Source organism: Malaya genurostris, chromosome 3, assembly GCF_030247185.1.
Source record: "Malaya genurostris strain Urasoe2022 chromosome 3, Malgen_1.1, whole genome shotgun sequence".
NCBI classification, from domain to species: Eukaryota; Metazoa; Arthropoda; class Insecta; order Diptera; family Culicidae; genus Malaya; species Malaya genurostris.
In genome coordinates this window covers 298,546,319-298,572,994 of record NC_080572.1, presented here as the reverse complement: position 1 = coordinate 298,572,994, position 26,676 = coordinate 298,546,319, and the positions used below count along the sequence as shown (strand labels likewise).

General features: G+C 38.9%; 1 protein-coding gene across 2 annotated transcripts in view; it reads left to right on the top strand.

Annotated features, from left to right (window-relative positions):
- The first annotated feature begins 7,284 nt into the window (after positions 1-7,284).
- LOC131438996 (uncharacterized) overlaps positions 7,285-26,676 on the top strand; it is a 515,523-nt gene continuing 496,131 nt past the window's right edge. Inside the window, exon 1 of one of the 2 annotated variants that reach the window (XM_058609452.1) lies at positions 7,285-8,081. The gene's annotated coding sequence lies outside the window, so the exon portion shown is untranslated. The remainder of the gene's footprint in view (positions 8,082-26,676) is intronic. The other variant, XM_058609453.1, reaches the window with a different exon arrangement.

Here is a 26,676-nt window from a genome sequence, read left to right as displayed (position 1 = left end):
GGTGTACCAGGACCGGGACGACGCTGACACCACGGTGGCGATGGAAAAGTTTGGGCAGAAGGTGTTGGTCTGGCAAGCAATTTGTACCTGTGGTTTGCGGTCGTCGATTTTCTTCACGAAGGGCACAATTAACGCCAAGATGTACGAGGAAGAATGTTTCAAGAAGAGAATGCTGCCACTGTACAGAAAGCATAAGGCTCCTCCTCTCTTCTGGCCGGATTTGGCTTCAGCCCACTACGCCAACTCCGTTCTACAGTGGTTGTCATAAAATAATGTACAATTCGTGGAAAAGGACATCAACCCGCCGAAATGCCCGGATCTTCGGTCAATTGAAAGGTATTGGGCATTTGTCAAGCGGCACTTTCGGAAGGAAGGTACAGTGTCCCAAAAGATGCAAGAGTTAAAAAAAACTGGACCCACCACCAGGAAAGTCACAAAAGTAACTGTGCAGAATTCAATGAAGAATGTCAAGTCCAAAGAGCGAGCGTTTCACAGAAACTAGGATTTTCTTCAATATAATCAGTGAAATGCACAAAAATGTAATTTTTCTACAATATATCGAAAACTGATGTCAAAATATGTTTTTTTTTCGCTTCTTTATTCAATAATCAATGTTGCTAATTACTTTTCGATACACTCCTTATGCAAGACGGCTATGCTCCCTATGAACAAAATAAAGTTAACCATAAATGACCATATTCTTAGAGTTGAACGTCGCAAACAATTACAAGCCACCAACAATTACATCCAGGGCGCATAAATATGCAGAATGGCGGTTAGATTTTCGAAAAGTAAAGAAAAAATGCTTGAAAATGAGTTACCCGAGAGTAGTTATAACCGTTTGATACAAATTCTACTCTACAACTCTAGGTACAACATATCGCTTTTGGCACCAGGAAGAATAAAATAAATCTCGCAAAATCCTAATTTCAAATTACACAAAGATCGAAATGAGCGTTTTGGCAAAAAATTAGTTGGCTTACGTATTTTAGTTAGTTATTTTTTAGGACAATCATCCCAGTGCTAGCTTTGGTTTGTTGATATTGGTTGGAATGGCTAATTTTGTAGTTGAATTCACCAGTTTAAACGTACTGTCATTTCTTAGCAAAATTGAATTAATCACATAAAATGTTGTTTTTAACCAATATGAATGACTGAATTCTGCAGAAGGTGTTCATAAATACTATAATATTTTTGTTGATTTCTATTGATAATGAGAGTTGATTCTAGCAATAATATTTATTTATTTTGGTACATATCAGTTTCAGTGATTACGCCTCATCAAGAATTCTGAAAGTAACTAAAGTCGTTATTGATTCCAACGAGAAAATGCAGGTGTGTAATGTCAGAGACATAGCTGGAGGACGTGAATACGAATAAAACAGACGTGCTTCTTTCACTTTACCGAATATAGAATAGAAATTGTAATGATCAGTAGCAAACCAAGGAAATTACCGAGGCAAATAAGATTTGTCGCTCCTATCATTTGGATAGTGAGCAAAAAAAAAAAGGCCGAACTCCATCCCCGGAAAGATCGCTTGGACGAGCAAAACAAAAAGGTCTCCTTAATATGCTTGCGAACCCTTCCCCAGTACGCCATCTATACAAAAGTACGACAAACATATTCTACCATTTGCAAATGAGAGTTTGTTGTTGTAGATTTACATACTCAGTGGATTACATTTCGCCATCATTTTTTTATGTTCACGTCAAATTCACGAATTTAGTTCATGATTTTTGGAACTGAACTTATTTTCAGAATTTAGATTCCGAATTTATTTCTAGAGCTGAACTCGGAGTTCAAATCTACAATGTTGTTCCATAATCCTGTTCTAGAATTCATATCTTGAGTTTTGTTCCAGAATTCTGAGTTGAATTTCTCTGAAGACGAATTCCGAACTTAAATTAAGTAGCGGAACTTTAGCGTTGTAGGGAAGAGCACACTAGTATGTGGCAGATTTACTTTGTGCGCCGTTCGCCAAACGAGAATCAATCGATTTGTTCGGAAGTTATCTAATGGAAATAATTGTCAACTGTGCTGCAAGTTGGAGAAACGGTAACCTTCGCCTCTTTTCAGAATTCATTAGGTTAAAGCAATTCAATAGGGTTTGCTGTTATAGGTAGCATTTGCGTTTATTCAAACGTCTTTTAACAATTAATATATAACTGAAAAACGTTTTCGATATAGTTCAGCCTTTTTCATATAGAAAGGTTATGCAATCACTTGAAAAACCAACCGTGTGTGTGTCTCAAATAATCTCACTAGGTTTTCTCGGAGATGGCTGAGCCGATTTTGACAAACTTAGATTCAAATGAAAGGTCTCGTGGTCCCATAAGGAATTCCAGCTTATCCATGTCATTGAATTACCGAAAAATTGATTTCACTGCCTTTCAAGCATACTTGCAGGATGTTAATTGATCTGATTTGCATTCGCTAACGTCAATGAGATGTCTTCGCTATTCTGTGATATTTTGTTTCAATGGTTCAGTTCTAATCTTCCATCAGCAAAACAACCCATTGCTACTTCTTGGACTACAGCGTACCTACGTAAACTCAATCGGGATCGTAATACTTGGCAACGCAAACATCGTCGTTTTAATAATGCTCAGACACTAGGAATGTTCAAACGCTCCAGTGAAAGTGATGTTCATCCATTCCTCCAAATGTTTGTCTCGATGGCGTGGAGTCTAACTCACCGGTAGCTTCGTGTGAGCTGTTCGCAGCATTTTTCGCTTCGGTATTTGCTGGAAATACTGCTTCCGACGCCGAAGCTGATGTCGCTGCTATGGACGTTCCTGAGATTATAGTACGTATGGATACGTTTATAGTTACTCCTGAAATGATTGCCGCTGCGAAAAAAAACTGAAAAAGTCGTATTCAGCTTAGATTACACTGATTGTACTGCTGCTTTGGCTGAGCCTCTGTGCTTTATTTTCAAAAAATCTTTCGAGCAAGGCATTTTTCCTGAGATTTGGAAGCAATCCTTCCCTGTATTCAAGAGCAGTGACCGTCGTAATGTGAGGAACTATCGAGGATGGGTTTATGTCAGGACGCTCGGTCAGCACAAATCTATTCGATTTCATTTCGACCTGCAATTCACCTATCGAGGAAAAGGTGCAAATCGATGCGGTATACATGAACTCAGTGAAGTTCATTGACTGGTTATACTCCTACGTGTGACAGGAGTACCTCAAGGCAGCAATATGGGTCCGCTTCTGTTCTCTTTGTTTTTTCAATGATGCTATTTTGCTGCTCAGTAACGGTTGCAGATTAGTTTATGCTGATGATTTGAAATTGTACCATGTAATTCGATCTATCGACGAGTGGGACCGGCTCCAAAAGCTCCTCGATACATTTGTTGTTTGGTGCAAAAGAAACTGGCTGATTAGCAGTATTGCAACATGTCATGCCATAACGCTCCACCTAATACAGAATCCATTGCATTTTTGATTATCAAATTGATGGACAAACGCTCCAAAGAGTATGATCATTTAGTTAATGACCTTGGTCAACTTTGATTTCAAAAGAAACACGGCAACTGAGTGTCATTGCCAAGATCGGACGTGACTTCAAAGATCCCCATTGCTTGAAGGCATTATACTGTTCGTTGGTTCGACCGCTACTTGAGAATGCTAAGGCTTGCTTCAGATAGAATTGCAACAAAGGCAATTGCCTGTATTTCAGTTATTTATTATTGAATTCAAGATTCAATTTTTTTATACAAATGCAGCGTTTTCTCATACTTTTAAGAAAATTTACGGATAAAATTATTCGACACGGTTTCGAATGAATTCTCGAATTTTTCCTGTAACACGGCTGATTAGGCGGCGCACACCTTCTTCGTCCATCGTTTTAGCTATCTTATTCCACCAGATCGTCGTCTGATTGACGTCTTTGACAACCTTTCCCTTTGCCTTGAGTCTCCTCTTCATGATTGCCCAGTATTTCTCAATAGGGCGGAACTGGGAGCAGTTGGGTGGGTTAAGGATTTTCGGAACAAACTGGACCCCTTTCTCTGCATACCATTTTTGAACGACTTTGCTGTAATGACAGCTTGCCAAATCTCCCCAAAACATTACGGGATGGTCGTGGGAGTGAATGTACGGCAAAATTCGTTTTTGGAGACAATTTTTTTAATATGATTCCGATGTTATTGTCTAATTTGTAACGAAAACTTTAGTTTTGTTTTTGCCACAGCTGCAAATGCCCTGCCAAATCAAAAATTTTCTTGCAAATTTGTCGGCAAAAAACGAATTTAAATTTGGCTGGAACATCCCCCCGGGCCGTTGGCAAGTAAAATTTGCCCGAAGTCAGCCTTGACATAGGTTTCATCGTCCATCAGAAGACACCCGTCGAACTTGGTCAGCACCTGGTCATATAGTTTCCGAGCACGAATTTTGACTACCCTATTCTGTTTTATGGTCTGATTTGGCTGTTTGCTAGCTCGATACGACTTGATTCCTTCCCGGAGTCGTATTCTCCTCACGGTCCTATGGGCAGCACCGAATTTTCTGGCCAAATCACGGTCCGACAGATTAGGATTCCTCTTAATCGTCTTCAAAATCTTACCACGCAGTTTCCGGTTGACAGTTCCACTCCGACGATTGGCTTGAGGCTTCCAAATCGTCGTCAATGTTTTCTTATACCGTTTGATAACGCGCCATACGGTATTTCTGGGCAATTTCAGCTGTTTCGCTAGCCTAGATGCAGACCACAATAGATTTTACAAATAACTGTGCACAATTTTTTCCCTTCTTTCGGCTTCCATGTTGATTGTTTACAAAGTACAGTCGATTTGCGCAATATCAAAAATCATACGTGAAGCTGACAAAATTCCCGACACGTGGGCGCCAAGAACTTCCAAATCCGTCCACCAGGAGCACCACAATATGAACAAAAGTTTGTTCCAATTCTAAATGAAGCAAGTTTTAGTTTAGTCTGGAGCCCGTATCATATTGTTTGGAACTTAAGGATTGAACGTGTGCAGAAAAGATTTGTTCGACTGGCTCTAAGAAATCTTCCCTGGCAAAACCCGCTTGACCTTCCACCGTTCCCCCGATCGCTGTCGTCTGAAAGGTCTTGAATCATTGAAACGGCGCAGGAAAATTCAACAAGCTGTGTTTGTGATAAAACTAATCAATAGCGATATCGACTTTCACCGCCACTTTTGTCTCTACTTGATTTCCGTGCCACGCAACGATCGCTGCGTTCTACTACAGTCTACTTCAACCGAGATATCATCGAACGACGTTCGGATTCCATGAACCGATAACTACATGTATAAGAACATTTTCCACTGTTGAAAGTCTATTCGATTTTATTGAGCCGTCACATAAGTTTATCCAGAAAGTGTTACGATCGAATATTTTATAACTTGACTGATATATTCATTAAGACAAACCGGTTCCGGCTACCCTGGTTCCCGGTTTCCGGTTCCGGAAGTACCGGAAATAGTGGTCATATATTCCAAAATGGATCTCACTCACTTTTCTCAGCGACGGTTTGACCGATTTCCACAAACTTAGATTCAAGTGAAAGGTCTTCCGGTCCCATACGAAATTCCTGAATTACATCAGGATCCGAGTTCCGGTTCCGGAGTTATAGGGTAAAGTGTGTTAAATATTGTACACCGTCTCTTAAACTGGCGAAGCAAAAACCGTAAAAAATGTTGTAAACTGGACTCAAAACTGTTATTCCCAATCTTAAGGTCAAATTATGGTCCTACCAAAAATTACTGCATATTTTCGGATACAACAAAAATTCAAATCGTCGTTTAGAGTACGTTGGAAAAATTGTATAAAAACTTCAAAATTTGAATAAAAACTAGTAGAGTTTGTACGTCATGTTAGTTGCTGGCCGTACGAACCAACTTCGATTACACCGGTTGTCAGTTTCCGGGGCCGGAAGTGCATATAATAGTGAACCCACTTCGTTTTCTAATGGATGGCCTAGCCGATCAGAGAACTGTTTCATTCTCTATGTTTTACTAGTTAATGCACAAACAATCCCTTGGTTTCTTTCAAAAAATTGAAGAGAAAAATTTTGAATAGAATACCACAACATTATTTATGAGAAAGGCATCATTACACCAGTAGGTGGATTAAAGCATGTTTCCAGGCAAGATTTGACTTTTCGCTCTTCGTTTCCTGATAAATAAGCATAACAAGCTTGGTAGCAATCATAAGCATACTTTGATGTCTCTGAGTTGCCAGTTGATTTATTTTTCCTTCGTATCAACCTGTCACTACGTAACTGTAGAATAGGCTAGGATGAATTGATGTTTTGATGGACCAAACATTGGCGATTCTTTTGTACGGTACCTAGGGGTATTATTATTTGTATTTGGTATAGCTACAGCGTGACAATTCTGGAAGCGGAGAATTGATAGCTAGCACGGTTTCTAACAATCATTTATTAGAACAATGTTCGTAGAAATGTAAAGTTTTATGCTTTTGAAAACCAAATAAAGTTAGATATCGAAAAGAATGCAGTGTGAATGCATGGTTATTTTGCCTGTCACTGTATATCCTTGAACTAAATTATCAGCCATTCAATTATTCAACCAATTTCAATTGAAGCGAAACCTGAACTCTCTATTTAGTATCATCGTAATGAAACATTACTGACTACCACTAATCATACGTAATTAGTCAACTGTTACCCCCCCCCCCCCCCCCCTTCAACCGGGTAAATTAAGAGAATCTAAATAACTTTGGAAAAATCAGCTCCCGTCAAGTGCCAGTGCCACCCCGTAACCGATGTGATTGATGACTTTGTGCGGTCAGTTGGCAAAATCGTCATAATTCATGTCGGCGGCGGTTGATCGTCGAATGAAACGAAATAAGAAAAAAAAAACACTTCCCCGTTGCTAGTAGCTACTGTTAACTTATCTTTACACCATCTCACCGAATCAACGATCCGTCGCGTGGTTGAACATCAGTAGGCTATGATTTTTTTTTCACCGTCAAATTTTTTGATTGGTATTTATTTCTTTGCGAGAGTGAGCTCCGGAGCGGTTGGGTGGTTCATTCGATGCGAAGCCAGTGAAGAAGCCATCGTTTCAAAGTCGACTAAAGCTTCGTCGATTTGTGAGTGAATCGCTCTTCTTGCGACTAGACTAGAGTTTACTACGGCGGCGGCGGCGGCGGCCGAGTGAATATCTGGAATAGTAGTACAGCAGTTGGTCGGTATAGTAAACAAAACCGACAGACAGTTTGAGAGTGAGAGGCGCCCTCTTGCTTTGTGTCGTTTCGCGGCGTCGCCCAGACTTTATTCCGCTGTCGAACGCGCGCGAAGTGTGCCGTTAGTGGTTAGTGTCGAGTAGAGCCAAGTTTTCTGTTCCTGCCTGCCGTCTTCGTAGTGTTCGTCGTCGTTGTCGTTATCGTTATCGGGAAACTGGCTACCGTTCTGGAGACGAGTGTGTGATCTACTTCTGCTTGGTGGGTGGAAAGTGTTCCAAGTGTAATTTTTTTTTCGTCTTCTTTGATTTGGGTGGCCAAGTTCACGAAAGTGACGGCGAAATCTTGACCGATAACGGTGGATTCGCTTCACTGGCCATTATCAGCTATTTCGAGTGTCAAGGTTGATGAAGTCGCCGCTCAAGTCGGTTCACAACAATCGAAAAGTTGAATCAGTTCAAACGGGAAGGACGACGCGATTTTTTTTCGCCGTGCTTGTGGTGGTGATTTTGTGAACGGCTAGTGTGAGAAGAAAAATAAAAACGAACGAACGACGAGGTGGATAATCTGAAAGTCAAAGTGGAAACAAGGAGCAAGAGGGAACAAGTTCAACTGCGTTCTGCACCGTGTCGTTCGATCGAATCAATTCGAAAACCGGCTTTCGATAGTTTCAAGTTGTCGATGAATCATTGTTGAAAACCCATCCGCTTAAGCGCGTGAAAGCTCGATTGTGGTGACGGCTCATGTGTGCGCGTCAATAAAAATCGAAGCTTCCTTGCGACGGACGGACTGGTCGGCCAAAAAGTAGTCTAATTAGGTCAAGGACAACCGGTGAGGATCACCAAGCCGAGCCGAACAGGAAGCGTGGCAGCCATTCGAAATAATTTATTTAAATCTTCAAGGTAAGTTGGTTTTTTGAAGTTGAAGTTGCTCAAATTTCCCAGTTGACTTTTTGAGAAAAAAAATTTAACGCGTTTTTTTCTGAAAATCAATTTTTCGAAGTCCGTGAACACGATCCGATAAAAATCAGCTGAACCGATCCTATTCTAACTGGGAACATACTTTCTTGGCGGAAAATTTAGCGTAAGATCGCGTTTTTTGCCTAAATATGCCGCGAACTGTTAAAAAATCAAAATAATAACTTTAGAACGACGGAGGGGGGAGAAATAACTTGTACTTTAAGTAAATTTAAAAACATTTTCGATTTCAGATAATTCTACGCCGAGTTATCGGGTTCACCGCGCAACGTGATTCTCAAAAGAGGTTTTGGAGAATGTTTTGTTACCGCCCTTATTTTACAATATTAATATACGGAAATTGAACTAAATATTCTTTAAATGATGCTGTATAATGTGAAAAAGTTAACTTGCGTAAGCTGTTTCTTCGTAAAAAAAAAAACAAAAAAGTGTTTTTTGATTCAAATTATCTCTACTCTACTCTTAAAAAATATCTAAGCTGTCCGGCTTTGTCTCGTGTCCGATCTAACCCCGGTCTCTCCTACACTTACAGTCATTTTTGCATGTCATGATTTTCTCGCGAATGTCTTGCATGTTATCGATGAGGTAAAAGGAATAATACGAAAAAAAGGAAATAAGAAATTTGAGTCATTTAACTTTCCCTAAATTTGTCAAAAATAATTTTGTATCTTATTTTTTACAAAACATATTCGTAAAAAAAAAATATTCGTAAATGTATTCAAAAAAGAGACTCCATAGACTGTAACTCATCACTGATGCACATTCAAACTTTTCCATATTTATTTGAGCTTAAAACTTGTTTTGGCGTTTTTCCCACGGTATGGCAAAACGGGAAAAATAAACACTTCAGAAAAACGGCAATAACATCTCTAGATGTAATCACAAAATGTTATTAACAATCATAGACAAGAGATCAACTTTCATATTAAGGGGTTACACAACTGTAGAAAAAAAGAGAGAAGGACTTTTTTGGGGAATTATTTTGGGATCTAAAAAATGGAGTAATCCGAAATTTTTGGATCCCAAAATAATTCCCCAAAAAAGTCCGTGAATACGACTTTCTTTAGTATGGGGTGCCCTGCCCAAGAATGGGCAGAACTTTATAGCGAATATCGCTTGATGTACTTAACCCAACAACATAATTTTTTCTACAAGCTATCGGAAATATGATCAGGAATTTATTATTCGATTTTCAAAAGCGTGAGATTACCTTAAATAACTGAGAAACAACGTTTTCTAAAACTTTTGTAAATAATGAGGAAAATTCATCACGCTTGCTTGCCTTTTTCGCACCCGGACGACGGTTTTGTGGTAGTCAGGCACATATCAGTTCCGATTATCTACTGGATGAGTATAAAAGGTAAACTGGTTGAAAATCGTTAATATATTCTAGTGCTTCAGACGGAACTGGATGTCGAGGTAAGGTTCTCCCGCACCAACATCAGTAAGAACAAACCAAGTATAAAGCGTGAAACGCTCAGGTCGTGCTCTCATTTGGACTTCGGTCGTCAGGAGGAGCAGTCGGCAATGAAAGCAGACCTTTTGCGTGGTACAAAACTTCAAATGCACAGGTCGCAGAGCCAGTTTCACTTCGAAGAAGATCGATTGCGTCATCCTGAGCTGCTGGTCGTTTGCATTGGAGCGAAATACAACGAAAAATGGACCACAAAGGGAAACATTATGCAAAATCAGCCCTTTTGAAGGCTCCAAATGTTATCTAAAGAACTATATAGATTGCTTCTTGTCAAATGGAAAATTAAAACCATAAGTTTTGTGCAATTATCGTAGTGCAAAATTCGCAACAGTGTTTAGTATCGTTTATATCCAAACAGTGTTTAATATCTTAGAGAATTACACGATTTGGCCCTATCTGAATCCCAGAAATTAATCCCGTACAACATTTTGATAGTTTCTTTCACTGAAATATTTAAATCCGAAATAAATAAATCGACATAAATATTCTGTATGTTGTATTTAAAAACCATAATAATATATTCAAAGAATTAGGCGGAAATTTACTTCACCGACTCAGAAGCCATTCATTTCGAATTTGGCTTTCGTCAACGTGTTGTTGAACTCAACACGTCTCTCTCCATCATAAAAGGTTCTTTTCAGAACTACCATAATTTTATCACAAAGCACTATACTAGTTATTTCGCAATATTTGTGTGGCAGAATGTTTAATGTATTGTAATTCTAGTAGTGGAAAAGAGGAAAGCTTACACAATTCACACAATCGATCAACTAATTGATATTAGGAAGTCTAAAGAAAGAGTGTCAGTTTTATTCGTATTCACGGCATCCAGTTATGTCTCTGACATTACACACCCGTCTTTTTCTACAGTGGTGTAACCCCTTAACAGGAATACTATTTGTCGTGAATTTTTATGGGGATTATGATACATTAATCTGCAAAATTGTGCAGATATTTTTAGGCTTCGGTTTTCAAAAATAGTAAGATCTTTTACATATTTATTTTAATGCAAACTTTTATTCCGGATCTTGCATGAGCTCAATAGTAAAATTTAACGGAATACAAAAATATATTTTTCCATTACTGGATAAATTCCATGGGATCGAGGCATTCTCATTGCTTTCCACCAAATTAAGAGAAGAGCAGTGGTTCACTATTCACGTCTTCGTCCATTCCATTAACTCTTGTTGGCAAGATCTTTCCTGACTGGTTGCTGTTATTCGTCCAGACAGAAAGGCGTACCTTGTTGTACATTGGTTGAAAATGAAGAAGTTAAGTTTGTTAAGTTTTAAGAATCAGTATTTTTCATTTAGCTGAAGCGTAAATAACAATACTTTTCTTTCTATAAAAATGTCGAATTTTGTCGCCCAAAAATTTGTTTTTGCGGGGAGTTCACTTTCATTTTTTCAATATAAAAAAAAACTGCCGCCAAAAGTCACTTTTGCTGAGCGAACGTATCGAAAGTGGTTTGCACGGTTTTTATAGTGGCCATTTTAATTTGAACCACGAAGAACGAATCGGAGCGACCTCAAAGTTGGAAGATTAGGATTTGGACGAATTTTCTCGATCAAGACCCGGCAAAGGCAGAAAAAAACTTGCAGAATCATTTGGACCTACTCATTTGTCCATTATTTGTCAATGTTTAAAGACTGTCCCAGAATGTATGGACGCAACCAAAAACCGCTGCCATTTCGCAATGGTTCAGAATCTGTAAATTTTTATGGCTGCGTCCTGTTGTTTACAATCTTCTCTAACCACTTGTGCAGTTGTTTATTCGTTTTCATTAGTTTGTTTCGAAATGGGTGGACTTTCAGCAGAACAACGTCGAAAAATTGTGTACAAATGGTGCACAAAACGCGGACTGTCACTGAGAAAGATAGTTAAATTGGAAGGAGTAAGTGAAAAAGCCGTACGAAATGCAATCAGGATGATAACACCTTTGAGGATAAACCGAAAACTGGCCGAAAAAAGGTCCTGATAACCCTCAGTTGGATAAACGTATACTAAAAACGTTCGAGCAAAAGAAGGAGGTTTCAGTTCGGGATGTGGACAAAAGAGTGGGCACTTCGAAGCCAAATGTTCTTCGTGCTGAAGAACGTTTGAATCTTCGAACCTATAGGAAGCAGAAACAAGCAAAACGTAGTCCGAAACAAGAAGCATCGATCAGGCCGATGGTTCGAAAGCTGTACAATACGATTCTTGCTGGAAATTTGAACTGCATAATCATTGACGACGAAACCTACGTGAAACTCGATTACAAATCCTTGCCGGGACCACAATATTATACGGTGCGAGAAGGACAAGTGTTAAACCAGTCCGAGACATCGATTGAAGTCGAAAAAATTGGTAAGAAAGCTATGATCTGGCAAGCAATTTGTAGCTGCGGTAAGATTTCAAAACCCTTCATCACCACTGCTTCAATGAACAGCGAAATATACATCAAGGAATGTTTACAAGAACGACTTCTACCCATGATTCGAAGCCACAAGGATCCTGTTGTCTTCTGGCTAGATCTTGTTTCTTGCCACTACTCGAAATCAACGATAGAATGGTATACTACCAAAAATGTCACTTTCGTCCCAAAAGACATGAATCCACCAAATTGCCCACAACTGCGAGAAATTGAAGAATTTTGGGCATCTGAAACCATTCAACAGTTCGAAAAAGATTGGAAAAAAGTGTCAAAACTTGTCGCTAAAAAGTCTGTACGGAATTTAATGAGGAACGTTCGCAAGATGGTGCGCCAGATAGTCTACAATGGCTAAGTAGCAAATGTTGAGAATAATATTCTGTTGTTGTAGTCTAATATTATCAGCATATCGAATAAAATTTGAATATTTAACACTTGTGAATTATTTACAGCGAAATTAAAGTTCGTCCATACTTTATGGGCCAGTCTTAGGCCATTGGGCGTCGCATAAATTGATCCCAAGCGACGCCGAAATCCGTTTTTTTCCCGTGCGAGAAACTGCTTCAATGGCGAAAAAGAAAAGTTTTTTTTTGCATCGAATTGTTACTGGCGATGAAAAGTGGGTAGATTACAATGATCCAAAACATCTACCGCGCATTATCATTGACGGCCGTTTGGAATATTCATGGTCAGCAGGTAATACTCCGTATATGGAGAAACCAGCTGAGTGAGGTGTATTATGAGCTACTGAAACCGAGTAAAAGGATCATGAGAAAGGTCTACCAACGAAAACGGACACGTTTGAGCCGAGCATTGCAATAAAAACAGTAATTTTTCATCATGACAATACTGACAAACTTATGGCGCTCTTAATTGAAAAACACTGGTGCCGCTTATTACTCTGATTTTGCATTTTCGACCAGAAATGACAATAAAACACCATAAAAAAATTGCACTTCTGCTCGAAAGTGCAAAACCAGAGCAATCCACGCCACCAGTGTTTTTCAATAAAAAACGGCATTAGAAACACTCAAATGTAAAGTCTTACCCTACCCGACGTGTTGCCCAAACATAGCTCCTTCCGATTACTATTTGTTCCGGTCGATGCAGCTTGGCCTGGTTGACCAGCACTTCTGCAATTATGATGAAGTCAAAAAATGGATTCAGTGGCGTCTCGTGACAATATTTACGGGTTGTGTACTGATTACAAAAGATGTAACAATTCGTTGTAAGTTGTACGCATTAAAGATTGAGGAATGAATTTTTTTCTTAAATTTATTTCGTACCATCGATGCAAATAAAGAAAAATTCGGTGCGCTGCACGTTGAGCAAATCTGTCAATAATGTCATCAATAAAACCGCTTCGAAGTTGCAACTGAGACAGCCAAGGATGCCAGGTCATTTTTTTTATATCTGTTTCGAAACAAAAATTAGTCCGAGTAAATAAATGATCCCGCCACTTTCAAACGGTCTGTAGGATGCCTCATTTGCCTTAGTAATTTGAAGATTTTCAGGGGCTCATTGCCAGTCTGTGATTGATTTCTGAAATCTGTGAGATTCTGTGAAACGCAGAATAATCTGTGAACCTTGCATCTCTAGAGTCAGCAATTTGTTTTCAACTGCCATAAGCATAAGCTACTGAAGGTGTGCATCTCACAGAGAAAACAACTGTGCAGTAACTCATGTGCACGGAAAAGATATGGATACAGTGACAATAAAGTACGGATTGAGATGCAGTAAAATTCCTTCAATTTGGTTGGTTGTGCAGTGCACGAGGTGCACATAAGGGCAAGACGCAACTGCGTGGATGCTGCATGTGTAACCATTTTTTGTCAATAAAGTTAAATTTCGTGAAAAACGGCATGAACTCATTTATACCCGTTAAAAGAATAGAAGACTTCTTGTTCAGTTTCTCACAGGGTTTACCGTAGTAGGTAGTTTTTGCAATGACTGAGAGGAAACATATATTGGAGAAGCCAAATGAATGAAAAACTTAAAGAAAAGATGATTTTTTGGAAAAAGATACGCTCAGAGACAGGACTCGAACCTGCGTTCCTATGCATTCTGTGCATACGCGCTATCATTTCGCCACCCTACGCGTTGTGATAGACACAGGTCTAAAACACGGTTAGGCATGATAGAACGTGCATCGAACATGGTCTGCAGCATGGCCGTCTCATGACCGGTACTGTACATCCAAACATTTTCTCTGTTCATCAAACACTAGTCTTCTCGTTCTATACGTACTGTTTATGTTGTTCATTTGGCTTCTCCAACATATGTTTCCACTCAGTCATTAAAAAAAAGAACTTAGTTATGGCGATTTTACGTCAAACCAACTAAAATTCATTTTTCATTTAGGGGATAGCCAAATTTTGTGCTAGGGCACATACCCGTTTTTATTATTTTTACGTTTCGTCTTTGACTCATCAGGGCAGAGCAGTTCAAATTGAACTGATTAGTGCTAAACTCGGCAGTTCAATTTGAACCGCTAAGCAGACGTAAAGTGCCTTGACCAAAGGTCACATATGAAGGTATAGACTTCTTCAAGTGCATGCATAACAAACGTACACCGTTCAGGAAATCGGGGGAAAGATCTTTCACTTTTTTTTTAAATGAAAAAACATCACTCTTTGAATGAACTCGTCGTCGGTGACTGATGGAAGAACATCTTTAGCGTTACCCGTTATTCGTACTGATTTGTTAGCTTGTTCCACGTAAAGCATTTTGTTTGCTTTGTACTTCTTATTCAATTCGAGGTGCATTTGTTGCTTAAGCAAGGTTTCAATTTGTTGTATCGAAGGTCGAGAATGAGTCTGTTTAAAATCAGTAATGACGATATGTTGTCGACTTGGCAATGGTCCCTTTAGTTCACTCATTTTAAAATCTTTTTATCAAAGTGTTTAGGGGAGAGCGGGGTTAGACTGGGCACAGGTTTGAACCGGATCTTATAAACCAGTAATTATTTCTATCCAAGTATTGATTTTGTAAACGCGTTTTCATGTGATAGACAGGTATCAGTTAGCTGGATGACGCTAATTCAATTCAATTTGGCGTCATTCGTATTTGTGTAAAAACGTGTACGTTTTGTACAGATTTTTTTTCTGATTATTTGGATATAGGGTAACGGCTCCCTATTTCATCTGAGCTCCTATTTCCATCTCATCCCTTCACCTCATTACTTTGAACATGAATAATATTTTAAAACCTATCTGAACCAAACTGTGAAATGTTTTAAAATGATTATAAAAGCTATTGTCACACTTTCCTATTGAAAGAAAAGGTTTTAAGTTCTTCGTGTATGGTTTTTTTCATTTCAAATAAACTCACTTTTCAATTTAGGACACATTTTCGTCTCAAGATTTACAGTTCATGTTTCTGATTATCTACTAATCGATTCGTCTCAAAACATGATCACTTTTTCGCACAATTACACTACCATTGAATGCTGGATGACTTCATAATTAGTAATGTTCATTTGCTACTTGTTTAATTAACTATTTAATACTTCAAAAACTACCTGACAAACAATAAAAGTCTTTAAAAATATGAGATGAAAGTTTTCACTTAGTTCACTTGATTGCGCTCTGTTTTTATCTCATTTGGTTTCGCAAAGTTGCCAAGTTATCTCATAATGTTACAAAACAAAAATTGTTTTTCTTCTTCAAAATCTCATCAAAAAGTATGTTTTTGGTATCCGTGACATTAGTTTAATTATATTATTGATATTAATATTTCAATAAAACTGTTTTGACTTCGAATATTACCAGGAAGAGCATGTTAAATACTAATGAAATAACCATTGTGGCAAATCTAGTAGCACTGGTTTCATTCCGCTATAAGTCAACTAAACGCTGTGAAGTGTGTGTGTTTCATCGGCTGTGCACAGAGATGCCAGATATTTTCATAGAAAATATGTATTACGTTGCATAGAAACTCTATATCTGGTCTATCTGTTTTCACTAATAAAATGATGTTAAATCTGTTTTCACTAATAAAATCTGTTAACATCATTTTATTAGTGAAAACAGATAGACCAGATATAAACTTTCTATGCAACGTAATACATATTCTATGAAAATATCTGGTCTCAAATAGTTCAAATTGGTTCCAAATTGTTTGTCAGTGTTCATAATCAATTATCTACATAAAAGATTTCCACTTTAACATGTGATTTGTCCGTTGATTAATAAACTTTTAAAGAATCACTGCAATCAAATACTAATAGATACTCAGAGAGAAAAGTCTAATTTTTTACTTCTTTCTTCCTATGAATCTGTACAAATCTGTATTAAATTTAGGAAATCTTTACAAAATCGGTACTTTGATTTAAACCAGCATGCGAACGCAAAAATCTATACAATACATATAAATCTGTATAAATGGCATCTCTGGCTCTACACTTTGTTTTAAGAAGGGCTAATGAATAAATAGTAACAATCACAGTTTTGTTTTCATTTAAAGTTCACCAAATTAACTTTTCAGTAAAATTTTAAATTTAAAGCGAAAGGTAACGGAAACGACTGAAAAATTTTTAAACGTTGAAATGATTTCAAACTGGTTCTAAAAATATCGTATATTGTCTCATAGTTGGCATTAGGCCGTTTTTAAGAAGAATTCTGACATTTTGAACCTGAGAGTGTAATAGTGGAATATTTCGTTTTGATTGCTGTCGCCATTGCTAATTTTTAGGATGGAATAAAGGATCAACGATAGGATGGATAAAAATCCATTGAGATGAAATTAGGAGCAGAGTAGTGAACATTTCATAAGTGTTTTTTGCTATTTTATGAACATTATTTCAATTTCCAAGGAATGTGAATCAAATCTCACTGTGGAGCAAGGCGAATGAAGCAGTAATATGAAATAGTTATAGTGATTTCAGTGGCTAAATAGAGGTTTGAAGGCAACGTCCTTACAAATGAGATGAAATAGGGAGCCCTTACCCTATTTGATTTCTGTGCATTGGAATTGGAATTCGTCTTGTTAGTGCTTTCGAATGTTCACTTTGAGCTGATTCCAATGATTTTGTAACGGTTTCGATTACGAGGAAAATAAAATTATTATTTCGCCTCGAAAATGAATTATTTGTGTGGGGCTAAATCGGACAAAAAGGTGGGCTCAACCGAACTTATAATTTTCGACTTGAAATTGTCAACGTATTCTTGAAATTGTACCTAAATATTGATATCCCTAGTTTTATTCTTAGTCTTATTAAAAGTAGATTTATCATTAATTTTAGTAAAACGTACATTATATCTATCATGTTTAACCCGGGTTGACGGTTCAAAGCATAGGACGCTGGTCTTACAAGCCAGTTGTCGCATGTTCTAGCCCCGACCTGGAAGGATTCTTCGTGTCAGTAGGATCGTAGAACTAGCCATGCAATTATTCTGTACGCTAAGAATCAGCTGCGAAGTCTGTTGAAAAAGAAAGGCCAAATTCTCACGTAAGCTCGAAGCCAACAGACAATCTTTCCAAACATGGTTTCATTAAATATGATCAGTATCTAACGGGGCGAACAGAATAGAAAATTGACATGTCAAAGCAATTATGTAATGGAAACCGCGAAAATGTTACCGCAGAAATGGGACTCGAACCCGTAGCTACCTTCTAACCCGGGATATTGTTTAACCAATTAAACTACCCTGCATATGAAAAGATGCATGATTTAGCCTCTCTCGAAATGTGGATCCTGTGACGAAGTTAGCCAAATAAATCCTTGTATCTGTTACGGTTGATGTTGTTTTATGGAAGTGCTCTGGCCCCTTCCAAAATTCTAAACAAAAACAAATAAAAATTCGTTGAATTTTTTGGGACTGTTGATCCTGCAGATTACACCGTGAAACAGTGGTTCAGAAATGCGAGTATTAGCGTGCATTAATCGAGTGATTGAAGAAAGAAAACGCTGTGATATGGCCTGACCTGAAGCATTTGAGCATCGTTACCATGGGTAAAATTAACGACTTAGAGTTCCAACTACTTGTCCATCGACCTTGTTCATCCGATTTGGCTCCCTCGAACTATTATTTGTTCCCAAACCTCAAATCATGGAAGGAATCGATCTGAGTTTCGTTTTGGAATTTTAAACCACTACTTCGCATCATTACAAATCTTGTATATTGTTGTATTCTTTAAATAGACATTGAGTAGGTCTTGGCTGAATCGTCTTCAATTGCCACGTTACGACAATTACTATGTCCTCATCAATCTACCGACTCTGCAAAAAAAACGAGTACTTTTTCAGCTCTAATGGAAGTCAATAAAAAATAAATAAACGTATGTAACTGTTTGAGATTTTGAGCACATAAAATTATGCATTTCTGGAACCAGATACCGGATTTGGATGCAACCTTTCATTTGTGAAAATTGGTCCAGTCATCTCAGGTAAATCTAAGTGCGTTCTGATTTAGAATTTTTAATCGCAATTTCCGGAACCGAAAATCGAGAACCGATGAAGCCAAGTTTGTATGAAAACCAAACTAACAAGACATTGAAATTGAAACAGTTTTGAATCAAGTGGAGAAGGTTTTGTTTTTGTTTTTGACAGTTTGAAAACACTATCGGATGTCGATGAAATTAAACGTGATACGGGATAATAACGCCTTCCCTTTGAATATGAGTTCGTGAAATGGGCCAAGTAATATCTAAGAAATCGGTGTGAGTTCCATTTTGATGTCTTTGTTCGCTTTTTTTCGGTGCATGAACTGGTAAAGTTAACTGGCTCCTCCCGAAACGAAATCCTGACTACGGGACTGGTTGTATCTATGGTGATGTGTTGCTTGTAGCCATGGTGATACAACGTTTATTATGAAATCGTAGTAAGCGATTTATGAGCTGACTCGTCATCTTTGCAATTTTAGTATTATAATGGGTAATACTCATTTTCTGAATGTCCCAGCTTGGCTGGATGAATCCAACCCAGGAAACACAGGAACACGCAGGCCCTTAAGTATTACCATTCTTATTGTTATAAGTCGCTCCAGTATCCAAGATGACGTTAAATTGCGAACATGACTTTATATGAATAAATATCTGTATTCGATTTTCATATCGCCAGTGGGTTTCGCAATGCTCCACTAATTCAAATGTTAGAAACAGTAACATTCAACATCTCCAAACCGGTTGAAATACGGAGCACTTCGTTCGTCTAATTGGCATTTTACGTGCGTGCACGGATAACCTTCTTGTTATTTTTAAATGGCTATCCATCGTCAACCTTGACTGCAAATGTCTAAGGTTCTGAGTTATTTCAAGATCTTCGCCGGGTCGGCGTTCCGAGTCTCGGAAAGCTCGGCTGCACCTGATGCAGCCGAAGTGGTGGTTCTCGTTCGGTTTTCGACTCCTCCAAATGCCACTTGGCTAACGGTAAGCGTCACGGTTCATTGCCAATGTGTATCACACACAATTTGCAAACAAATTAAACATAATTAAATAAGCTCTACTAATTAGCCGGGCCTGGCCGAGAAGTCCACGCCGCGTCAATCTACTTGCGAATGTTGCACTTTTTTTTTTCTTCTCCGCAGTTGATTGACCACCATCATCGCCAGCACGGTTCTTTTTTTGGTTAGTGTATTTTGACATTGCATAGCCTGCTTCGTTCATGCATGTTTTTGCATCAGAATAAATTAGAAGTCCAACATGCAGTTTCTTCACCTTTTTTATTGTCGAACCGCTCGATTGACCACACGCCAAAATCGAGGTGGAATTTGGATGTACCGAAAGTGAGAGTTAGGTATTTGTAAGACTTTGATTATTCGAGGATTGTACGTCACTAATTAGTTGGAAGGTTTGCTGTTACATAGCTGCACTATCCCTTGTGCTAGGCTGAGTGGAAAATCAAACCGCAATCATATTAATTGACTAAAAATGGTGTGATTTAGCCCCCAATCACTAGAAGCGGCGTCATCTGCCTCATCTATTCAGCAGCAAAAGCCGAAAATTATACTGTGATGAATTGTTAAACGTTCACCGAGCGGTAGCCCCGTACGAACTGAGTCGTAGATTTGTCCTTCGGAAAACTTGCTCGTATTAATGAGCATCGTTCAAACGCAAACGTTTGACTGGTTCGTGGCAGAAAGTACAAATCGCCGCAGGCTATTACTCGTACCAGTAGAGATTATTGAAGCACTTTTTTTTGTCTTCAGCTTCTCACCAATCGCCATCAAAACGGACGTCTTGAGCTTCGGGCCGACAGGAGGGGACTCCCTGGTTGTTTGAGAGGTATTTGAAAGCTCACGTTTGCTGGCCTTAGGGAAAGGTCTAACCGGTGGATGAGGCGAGGTGCGGTGATAGGAAAATTGCAAAACAAACAAGTTATTTTTTGTTTTTACTACAGGCCGCTACCGTTGTTGTTGTTGTTGTGAATTTCTGGTGGCGCATGGTTTCAGATCGAAGTAGGCTGGGGGGCAATTGAAAGCAGTAACTCAGGCAACCGGTTGGTGGTCGATGATGGTCAACCACTTGTCACTCCAGATGTTTCGTTAGGTGCGGAATAATGAGTGATTTCAACAAGGTTTCGAACCATCTTAGCTGCGGCATTGGACGACAGCTTGTACAAAATTAGAGGGAAGGTAAAATCGGCGATGGGACAGGTTTTTTTTTGTCGGGGAATAGTTTGGCCCTTGATATTTGTTGCGAAATTATTGTTTAAACAACAAAAACTTTCTAGTACGAAATTCGTCAATTTTTGAATGATGAAAAAAATACGATATTGTTTGTTCAACGCTCACTTCTGCTATTACTAAAAAAAGCGGGTGGGCAATGTTAGAGACATAACCGGATGATGTGAATACGAATAAAATGGATGGTTTAGTTTCTTTGCTGTTAAAGAATCTCTACTCTGGGCCTGGAATTCTGGAGCAGAATTTTTTAGCCGAACGCTTAAGCCGAAAACTGAAACTCAATTTTTATGAGAAATGAATTCTGAAACACAAAATTCTCGAACTGAGTTCTAGATATGCATTGTAGAACTGATCACTAAATCTGCGTTCTGGAACGGAATTCAAGGCAAGAAATCCGGTTCGGAACTGAACACCGAACTCTGGACCAGGCTGCTGTTTTGCTGCAGGATTCCAGTTCAGGATTTAGTGTTCAAATTCGGATCCAAAATTCAGCTCCGAAATTCACTTCTAGAGTCTTGATCCGGAGTATAACATTCAAAAATCTTCAGAATCCTGAATTCAGTTAAATTTCTAGAATTGTGGAACTGAATTTAGGAACCAAACACTAGATCAGCATCCTGGAACTGAATTGTGATCCTGGATTCCGGAATGCATTTGAGAACTGAATTCCTGAATATTAGTCTGTGGTTCAAAACTCAGTTTCAAAATTTGGATTCTAAATCAGAATTCCTATTAGGAATTTTGGAACCGAATTCTGAATAGAACCTACATTTTAGCTTCAGAATACTGCTTCACAATTTAAATCCAAGTCTAGAATGTATTTCTGAAATTTCCGGGTCCAGATGTAGAATCAAGACCTTGACTTAGAATCAAGTTCTGAAATTCGGTTTCAGTTCCAGAGCTCTGAAACTCGATTCTGGCCCTGGATTTTGGACGAGGTATTGAATTTTAAAGCTGGATTTAGGAAAAAAACTGCTCTTGGAATCTAAAACTAAATTAGAACTGAACTCTACAAATGGATTCAGGACCTGGATTTTGGTCTGAATTGGACGAATCAACTACGCAATAAAAGTAGCATCAAATTTTTATCTTCTTTACTTATCAAATATTGAAGAATTATAATTTCGAGTTATTTGTGACCATGTCGTACTACTGCAAATAAGATTCCAAACTACTGATTTTATCTCCGATGACTTAGGGAAAACATTATGTTGATACGTTGAATAAAACGTTCAAAAACTTATCACTCAACCATATGATAAATTTTGAATAAGCGCCCAATAGTAAAGTAAGACGGATCTAAAGACTGTCCCAGAAAGTATGGACGCAACCAAAAACCGCTGCCATTTCGCAATGGTTAAGAATCTGTCAATTTTTATGGCTGTGTCCTGTTGTTTACACTCTTCTCTAACCACTTGTGTAGTTGTTTATTCGTTTTCATTAGTTTGTTTCGAAATGCGTGGACATTTAGCAGAACAACGTCGAAAAATTGTGTACAAATGGTGCACAGAACGCAGACTGTCACTGAGAAAGATAGCAAAAATGGAAGGAGTAAGTGAAAAAGCTGTGCGAAATGCAATCAGGAAGTTCGGTGCTAACCCTCAGTTGGATAAACGTATACTGAAGGCGTTCGAGCAAAAGAAGGAGGTTTCAGTTCGGGATGTGGCCAAAAAAGTGGGCACTTCGAAGTCAAATGTTCTTCGTGCCAAAGAACGTTTGAATCTTCGAACCTATAAGAAGCAGAAACAACCAAAACGTAGTCCGAAACAAGAAGCATCGATCAGGCCGAGGGTTCGAAAGCTGTACAATACGATTCTTGCTGGAAATTTGAACTGCATAATCATTGACGACGAAACCTACGTGAAACTTGATTACAAATCCTTGCCGGGACCACAATATTATACGGTGCGAGAAGGGCAAGTATTAAACCAGTCCGAGATATCGATTGAAGTCGAAAAATTTGGTATGAAAGCTATGGTCTCGCAAGCAATTTGTAGCTGCGGTAAGATTTTTTTGCTTCAATGAACAGCGAAATATACATCAAGGAATGTTTACAAAAACGACTTCTATCCATGATTCGAAGCCACAAGGATTCTGTTGTCTTCTGGCCAGATCTTGCTTCTTGCCACTACTCGAAATCAACGGTAGAATGGTATACTACTAAAAATGTCACTTTCGTCCCAAAAGACATGAATCCACATGGAATTTTGGGCATTAACGATGGCACATCTTAGGCAACATGTCTCGGCAGCCGAAACCATTCAACAGTTCGAAAAAGATTGGAAAAAAGTGTCAAAACTTGTCGCCAAGAAGTCTGTACGGAATTTAATGAGGAACGTTCGCAAGAAGGTGCACCAGCTAGTCTACAATGGCTAAGTAGCAAATGTTGAGAATAATATTCTGTTGTTGTAGTCTAATATTATCAGTATATCGAATAAAATTTGAGTATCTAACACTTGTGAATTATTTACAGCGAAATTAAAGTGCGTCCATATTTTCTGGGACAGTCTTTACGTCAAAAAGTGTCGGGAAAAGCGAAAATTTTCTAATTTAAATCTATCGCTAAACTGATTATATTCGCTTCCAATTTTCATATTTCAACAGATAAGTAATTCTGAAGTAGCAATTATATTTCTTTATTGTCTTCGACTAGAGGTGGCCTATCGTACAGACTTTTACTTTATAGCTACACACTTATGTTCACTTAAAAATATTATTTTTGAATGTGTCTTTGCTCATAATAAAATCAAATAAATGATACAAGCTATTGAAACGATGACAACAGACATCCATTGGGCTGTTTTGGCCATACTGTGTGCGATGAAGTGAGCGACGAAGAAATTCCGTTCTTCGCAATGATCTTCCCGGAACGTTAAAATTAATTCTTTCCAGTAGTATGGGGCAATGTTGTCATTCAGTAGGTCGAACACGAGGAGTTGTTGAAGGAGTATTCGTCTGTTTTGTAAAGTAGGTAGGTTGATGAGAGCACAGAGATTCTCGTAACGAAGTAGTTGAGGATGTTTTATCCTTCAGAGTGCGAAACGGACGAAGCACTTCTGCACCCTTTCGATCCGATCGATGTGAACACTGTGATACGGAGCCCAAATTGTAACTCCATACTCCAGAATACAGGCAATACACGTCGTTGAAGTTTTGAGTGCTTCGTTTGATTAGTCCCAAAACTACATAGGCCTTCGCAGTAACGAATGAAAACTGTTCGATGAAACGAAGCTTGCAATCGAGAATAATGCCCAAGTCTTTAATCCAGTATTCGGTCGATATCCATTTGTAGAGCACAGCAATCCAGCGAAGCTTGTAATGATGCGATAAATTTTAAGATCGTCAGCATATATTACTTTAAATGACGACAATTCACTGTAAAGATCGTTCACGAATAACACGAAAAGAAGTGGTCCGAGATGGCTCCCTTACGGTACACCCGAAGTAACGTGAAACGACTCCGAGAGTGCAGATCCGATTCGTACGGAAGCATTACGATCCGTGAGATATGATAGAATCCAATTGGTTAACCAAACAGGGAATCCACTACGCCTCAATTTTTCCACAGCGAACTGATGAGGAACACGGTCGAATGCTTTTGAGATATCAAAACACACCGCATCGATTTGCTGTCGTTTTTCAAGTTTGTGTATCAATAAAGAAACGTAGCTCATTAAATGGGTGGTAGTACACCGCTTTTTGACAAACCCATGCTGATCAGTGGCGATAATGTGCTTGACTGATGGGTAAAGAACATCCAACACCATGCGTTCGAATACTTTAGGTAAACAGCTTAGGATAGAAATTCCTCTATAATTGGTGACATTGTGTACGTTTCCAGTTTTGTGAACAGGAACTATTACAGCTTCTTTCCACTTCGCTGGAAAATGTGCTCAGCAAGCGAGCGGTTGAAAAGCAGAAATGCAGGTAAAGCCAAAGCAGAAGAACATTCCCTCACGAGCGTCGGACTCAAAGAATACGTCGGTAAACTACTCAGGTACGATTCTGACAGAGGCGGTGAGTTATTACTTAGCACACTTTGAAAGAATGACGAGAATAGGTTGGCTGAATCCGAAACTGTCGACGAAGATTGGTGACGACAGTGGACACTGACAGGAATTCCACGGGAAGAAGTTTTGTTCCGCAGAAGAGACCAAAATTGTTTCGGGTCAGCCTTCAAATTGATCTCCATCCGTGAAACGTACGGCCGAAAACACGATGCGTTCAATAATTCAAGTTGGTGTTCCAAATCACGAACGAGCAATTTATCATCTAGATTTTTTGTCCGGAAAAATCGTTTGCGAGCTTTCCTTAGACGATTCCTGACGTTACGCAGCTCTCCATTCCACCACGGTTGTTTGTTATAAGATTGACACCTGCGTTTTCTTCTAGGCACGAGATATCGAAAAATTGCATCTAATTCATAATAGAATTTCTAATGATTATTTAGATAACATTTAGAGCCATTAGAAGGGCTGATTTTGTTTCATTGTTTACTTTTCGTTGTATTTTTCTTCAATGCAAACGACCAGCAGCAAGATAAAGAAATCGCTCTTGTTCGAAGCGAAACGCCTCGCAGCAGAGCTGCTCACAGTGCCGATTGATTCCATACTGAACCAATCTCGGATGAATGCTTTATTTTCGCGTGATTTTGTTTATAACTTTTTCACATCTGATTGGTATAGAATTTTGAGGTCGATTATTTCATTTCGGATGTGCATATTTCTCTGCAAGAATCTACCAAAATGCTTCACGGTATTTATTTCTGGCATTCATAAGTGTCAAAAACAACAAAATTGATGATTTTGATCTCCGATTTGCAGAAGCAAACCTTTTATAGTTCATTAGATAGCATTTGAAGCTATTAGAAAGGCCCATCGTTGTACGAAAAATATTGAATTTCATAAGTTTTCCGTGTTCACCGGCAAACCGGATCTGCGTTGTTCTGTTCGCATAGCTACAAGAATTTCCAAACCGTTTCGGGGGAAACCGTGCCGAACCGATATGTAATGAGTAATAGCTGCGTGTAATAGCTGCTAACACACACCAAAAATGTTTTTCTTCAACGAACTATGAAATCTGTTACTAGATTCCTTACCGTCCATCAAGTGTTAACGGCTGAAACACCTGTCCGACAAATAGTGCACAACCGCCAACACATCCATTCTTTACATGTTTTACAAAATAAAGCAACCACCGATTGGCAGCCTTGCTCATCACGACGAATTAAGTTGTTTCCACTGGGGCAAAAAAAAACCCGGTGTGATTATTACAAATCAAATCTAGCCGAAACTCCAGCCCACGGTAGGTAGGGGAGGATTGCGGAAAAGGGGAAAGGGGTTTCGCGAAAAATGAACCGTACCGGTTGAAATCCGCTCCAGTCAAGCGTGGCGTCTGAGGGTGGCGTGGGCGTCTGCATTTTCCATTTGCCCACACGTCGATGAGCCGCGGTCACATCGTAGTAATGTTCTAATGATGATGATGATGATAGGTTTCACCACGTTCGTTCACGCGTGCAAATGTAAATACGAAACCACCGCCGATGATGATGACGACGACGACGAGCCGGACGGATTTCGCCAATATGTTTGTCAGACATGCAGCATAGTATTGCACCCGGCACAAATCAATCCATTAGCTCTCAGCATACCGAAAACAACACACACCGCACCGCAAAATCACCCACCGATCAACGGGAAGCCTACATACATTGAATGTTCGAATAATCGACCAAAAGGATTTGGGCTGGCCGCGGCAGCAAGCAACGAACCCGGTCTTGTTTGACGACTAGCTTCTGAAATAAATTGATCGAACTCGACTGCGATTCGTCTGCCCCGCCGGCGCAGTTGTCGTGCTGCAATCGAAAATAAAAATGCGAAACATAAAGAAATTCGTTTCGCTATTGCCTAACGAACGAACGAACGAACCAACGGGTGAAGGTCAATTATGTGGCTTGTTTGTCAAATTAGTTAAGCCAACGATGATGAGTTAAGTCGGTCACAGATGCAAGGG